At 40.2% G+C, this 5,000-nt stretch overlaps 1 long non-coding RNA gene across 1 annotated transcript in view; it reads right to left on the bottom strand.

The window, feature by feature from the left end:
* Positions 1-5,000, bottom strand: part of LOC142792549 (uncharacterized) — a 25,934-nt gene that overhangs the window by 19,842 nt on the left and 1,092 nt on the right. The gene's annotated exons all lie outside the window — the stretch shown is intronic.

The raw sequence follows: 5,000 nt of genomic DNA, 5'->3' as shown, positions 1-5,000 counted from the left end.
CGGCGCCTCTACGCTGCCAAGAACACCTAAAACCGGCAACCTCTACTACCAAGGTTGAGGAACATCTCTGGCGATACCAGAACAAGTTAAAAAGGAGTAACTTTCTTCCAGACGGCAAACAACGGCTTCGAAGGCACAAACCCTTCTCTTGGAACACAGCGTGGAGATTAGGAGAAGATGTTGAAACCCAAGGGGATGAGAACGGAAACCCAGAAACAAGGACTGGAGGGAAGAGGACCTCTACAAACGGCAAACCCAGCAGTGGGGCCTACGTCAAAGGTCCTAAAAAACACAGGAAGCAATGACGACTCTGCAATTACAGACCCCACGCAAGGGGCGAAGACAGACAAGATACAGAAGAAGAAGACCAAGAGGGTGGAACAAAAACAAGTGACCAACAAAGAAGAGAAGGCAAAGAAAGAAGAACCACAAGGAGCGATGCCCGCCAAAGCTTCTCTTGAAACAGATTGGTGGAGCCCAACCGAGAATGACCAGGTAGAGGGAGGCAGCCGAGGAACCGAAACCGAAGAAGCTGAAGGAGGAGAGGTCCACCCTCAAACACAAACGGCTGCTAACGAAGGAGCGCTAGACAACTGGGACGAAGACAGAAATTCACAATCGTCACTCCCAACCAGCCGCGGAGAAAAAGGTACAGTTTTGTCTAGACTTTCCAAAGCAGACAAAAACACTATGAGGGCTCTCATTAAAATCTCTACATTGACGGGCGGCGACGAGGCGGTAGCCCAGCAGATTGAAGCGATAATCTCCGAACAAGCTAAATTGAAAAACCTGTTAATGGAACAGGCCCAACAGATTGCGTTCCAAAAAGGCAGGATCGAAGAATTGGAGAAAAGAAGACAAGAAGAACCACTCGAACAAAGGGAAGAGCCAACACAGAGCAACACTCCCGCAACCGAGAGCCGACCAACCTATGCTCTGGTGGTATCTTCCGGAACAATGGAGAAAAAAGAGGTCGCATCGCTTCTGAGGCAGCGGGTGGATCCCCTCGACCTGGGAATCCAAGAAGCAACAATTCGGCCAGGGAGAGAGGGAATTGTCGTGATGACGAAGTCAAAAGAAGACTCAGCTAAGATTCTCCAGTTCATTCAGAAGGACAGAGAACTGAGAAATGTTGAAGCCAAGCTCCCAAAGGAGAACAGGATCCATAAGAAAATAATTGGACTCGAGGATGAAATTGACGAGGTCAATCTCCCAGCCCGAATCGTCAGGCAAAACCGTTTGGTGTGCTCGCCAGAAGACATAACAATAAAGAAGACATGGCCGGGCAAGAGAGGCAAGACAGTGATTCTTGCCCTAAATCGAAGTGCAAACAAAGCAATCGGAAGCCGAACTGCACTGAACATCGGCTGGTCACGATGCCCGATCTTTGACGACATCTTTTGGCCCAGATGCACAAGATGCGCCATGCACGGCCACATTGCTCCCGATTGCGATGGCCCCCAGCGCTGCATTAACTGTGGCCAACGAGGTCACTACCAAAGAGAATGTGAAGCAGAATCGCACTGCAACATCTGCGAGACTGAGGGTCGCACGGAGACAGATCATTCTATGATGTCCAGGGAATGCCCGGTATACATAACAAAGGTACAGGCCGAGAAAGGCAAAATTCTAGCTAGACTAAACTAAGAGTACCCAACACACAGGCACAATGGCGAATAGCACTGAAATACAAATAATACAGGTAAATTTAGGCAGGGCATTTAAGGCAAATCAGTCACTAAACAATTTTCAACAAGAAGAAGAATTCGACATATCTGTACTCCAAGAACCATATTCGCTCAACAACAAAATCATAGGGTTTCCGCTAAAGCATAAAGTTATAGCCAACAACAAAGACCCGAAGACAGCCATCATAATACACAAAGAAAATATAACCGCTTTCCCAATTATTATAGAACAAAAACTAATAGCAGTCAAGATAAATAAAGGTGAAAGAGAATTGGTAATTATCAACTGCTACTGTCCTCCGAATGAAAACGTCGAGCTGGCAATGTCAGCAATAGGAAACATTTTACAGAAATTTATAGACATTAACACGATAATAATGGGTGACTTCAACTCAAAACATCAAATTTGGGGAAGCACGGAGACGGATGAGAAAGGTGAAAAAGTATTAGAATTCACAGTATTACACAACCTGACATTATTAAATGCCAAAGAATCACCTCCGACATTTAAAACAAGTAGGGCGAGGGGTTGGATTGACCTCACCATATGTGACGCAAACCTAAACCAGGATATTAAAAGCTGGGAAGTACTTAAAACCTATAATCACAGCGATCACAGATACATTAAAGTTGTTATTAAAAATGAAGAACTTCCAGAGGAATATGGCCTAACGTTAAAAGGGCAAACAAAAGTCATGGAAAAGTTGCAAATTGATCCCTGGTTTGAGGAAGTCCAGGGGAAAATAAACACGAAGGAAAGTATTGAAGAAATAGTGAATACGCTACACGAGAAAATCGAGAAACTTAAGAAGGAATTCAGTAAAAAGAAAAAACCTTCTAAACAAAAACCGAATACTTGGTGGTCAAGAGACCTAGAAATTGAAAGGAAGAGAGTCAGAGCACTACGAAGGAGGTATCAAAAGGCGAAAGGGGATATCAGAGAACAATACAAAAAGGAATACTATAAAGAACATGACACGTATAACAACATGATAGAACAGGCTAAAAACAACAGTTGGAAAACTCTATGTACTAAGGCTACGAAAAATCCATTCATCCTACCGTATAAAATTGCACGAAATAAGATGAAAACCAAGGTTATGTTTAGAAGCATCACAAAAGAAAATGGAGAAGTCACAAAGACTCTTCAGGAAACAATAGAACACATTCTAGGAAATTTATACCCTAACTGCATGGAAAATGACGAGCCAGGACACAGTCAAATACAATCAAGCAACGACACAATAAACAATAACAAACAGGGAGGAAATTGGACATCGGGAGCAGAAATGAGAGAAAGAAATTTACCCAGTGATGACCTCCCATTTACAGAGATTGAAGTAACGCAGATAGTAAAAAATCTGAGGAAAGATGTAACCCCCGGACCAGACAACCTAAAAACTAACCTCATACAAGTGATGTATGAAAGGCATAAGACTTTCTTTGTCAATCTTTTTAATGCATGCTTAAAGCACGGACATTTTCCTCAAAGATGGAAAGAATCTAAAATTATATTGATTCCAAAAGGGAACGGAGAGGACAAATCCGAGGAAAACAAATATCGCCCAATAGCTATTAACTCGATTTTGGGAAAAATATTAGAAAAGCTCATAAAAGATAGAATCTATTATTTCTTGTTTAAAAATCACCATTTTAACAAAAAACAATTTGGATTTACCCATGGGACATCAACAACCACGGCATTGGAAGAAATAATCAAACGAATAAACCAAGCGAAAATTGATAAGCTAAACAGCATGCTAATAGCACTAGATATTAAAAACGCATTCAATTCTATAAAACCCGAAGTAGTTATTCAGAAATTAGAAGAATATAAGTGTCCCAACAACCTAATAAAACTGGCGGACAATATTCTACGGAACAGGAAAATAATCTATGAAACAGATGGAGTAAAAATTAAGAAAACACTAACTTCAGGTTCCCCACAGGGGTCACCTTTAAGCCCACTCTGTTGGAATATAACAATAGGCGACCTATTAGAAACTCAGCTTCAAGAAGGAGTACACATCCAAGCCTTTGCGGACGACGTGGTGTTACACATAAAGTTCCGCTCAAGAAAAGAGGTGGAGGAAAAAGCTACGAAGGCACTAACACTAATAAATCAGTGGGCACATCAAAAAGGAATAACCCTGAATAAGGAAAAATCGGAATATATGATAATCGGAAAGCAGTACATTAGCCATCAACCCCAAATAAAAATCGGACAGGATAAAATCAAAATGGTTAACGAAATGAAAATTCTAGGGGTGGTCTTGGACACAAAACTAACATTCCTCCCACATCTAAAATACTTAAAAAGAAAAGTAGACGAAGTCACGTATAATTTAAGTCGTACAATAAAAGACGACAAACATACAAATAGAAACATACTACAGTTAATATATAAAAGGGGTATAGAACGAATGGTTACATACGCCTCCCCAGCATGGTATAGCCGAAAAACCATTTTTATTAAAAAACTGAAATCAATCCAAAGATTACCTTTATTATTAATAACTAAATCATTCAAAACAACATCAAATCTTTCACTCAACATATTAGCAAACATTCCACCTCTCCATTTGACAATCGAAAAAGAAAACGAATTACACTACATACTTAAGAAAGGAAAGAACTTCACATGGCAACAGAAAGTATACACCGAAAACGAAATAATGAAGAAACACGACCAATGGCAAGATCATCCAGCAAATAAAGTTAGCATACCCTTTGGAACAACAGAGGAAGAAGCAGACTTCAAAATATACACAGACGGATCAAAGAAAGAAAAAGAAACAGGAGCGGCATTTATAATACTAAACAAAGATAACCAAATCCAAACAGTGAAAAAATATAAACTTCCAGAACACAGTAGTAATTACGAGGCTGAGATCATTGCAATCCAGAAAGCAATAGAACATATCTGGCCTCTACAAGCTTTCGTTAAATACCAGCTTTTTACAGACAGCCAATCTGCACTTCTGGCAATAAAAAATCCAGATAACCTAAATCCAATTATTTGTAACATCAGGAAAACCTTAAGCCAAACACAAAGTAAAGATATTAAACTGACCTACGTAAAAGCACACAGTGGGAATATAGGGAACACATTAGCCGACGAATGCGCAAAAGAAGCGAGCAAAGACGGAGAGGAAATATTTGTTCCCATAACGAAAACAGTTATAGCAAAAGAATTAAAGAAAAAGTTAAACGACGAGTGGAATGAATTATGGAAGAAAGAAGGCAAGCATAGCTACACATTTACATGGATAAGAAATACAAATTTCATTCCGCCACATTTTCCAACTAATT

The sequence above is a fragment of the Rhipicephalus microplus genome, unplaced genomic scaffold (assembly GCF_043290135.1).
Source record: "Rhipicephalus microplus isolate Deutch F79 unplaced genomic scaffold, USDA_Rmic scaffold_228, whole genome shotgun sequence".
NCBI lineage: Eukaryota > Metazoa > Arthropoda > Arachnida > Ixodida > Ixodidae > Rhipicephalus > Rhipicephalus microplus.
This window is presented reverse-complemented; position numbering and strand designations above follow the sequence as displayed.